Here is an 843-nt window from a genome sequence, read left to right on the forward strand (position 1 = left end):
AAAACATGCATTTCAATCTAAACATGTAACATTTGAGCAGAGAAAGTTCAGTTTGTTCTTCTAAAAGTAAAAATATCAGGGGATCAGCATTAATTGTAATTTCCAAACCAAACTTCAGTTTCACACATGCACAGAATAAAACAACACATGTGCATTTATTCTCATTGTTAGAAGTTAAATCAGACCAAACCTCTCTTGCTTAGTTACAAAAAAAATTATTTCCAGTTGCTAAATGCCAGAATAATGAGAGACAGAATATGTCAGATATTTAGTTATTCATCTCTGGGACACAGAACTTGTCTCCTTATGGGACGATTTAACGGTTGGACAATCCCTTCATGTCTTTACTTGCATAATTTAACAGATTAATGAGGCATTTCAAGTATCAGAACCAGAACCATAATTCTCTTCCTGATATCTTGGCTGATTTCTTTTGACCTTATCGTGTCAAACAAACAACAAAGGTGCAGCTTTGAAATGAGTAAAAACATCCACAGATGTGACTCCAATTAACTCAAATGTATCAGTTAACCTATCAGAAGTTTCTAAAGCCATAATAACATCATATGACCTTCCCTCATTGTTTAAAGAGACGGTGCTCATTATGTATGTAAACTGTTTACTCTGAAGATATTAATAGATTAATCTCTGACATGTTTTGTCTGTAGATATTGTGATATTTAGGACATTGAAATAATTTAGGCAGTTCTGACCTGAAACAAGATAAATTGGGTTTGCTATAACTAGACAGTGAGGGGAAAAAGGACTTGTCTTTTTATTTGGTGTCTGTAAGATTTTTGGCTTCAACTGTTGGATAGTAAGATGTGTTTGGAGCTGGACATT

This window comes from Poecilia reticulata, unplaced genomic scaffold (genome assembly GCF_000633615.1).
Source record: "Poecilia reticulata strain Guanapo unplaced genomic scaffold, Guppy_female_1.0+MT scaffold_339, whole genome shotgun sequence".
Lineage (NCBI taxonomy): Eukaryota > Metazoa > Chordata > Actinopteri > Cyprinodontiformes > Poeciliidae > Poecilia > Poecilia reticulata.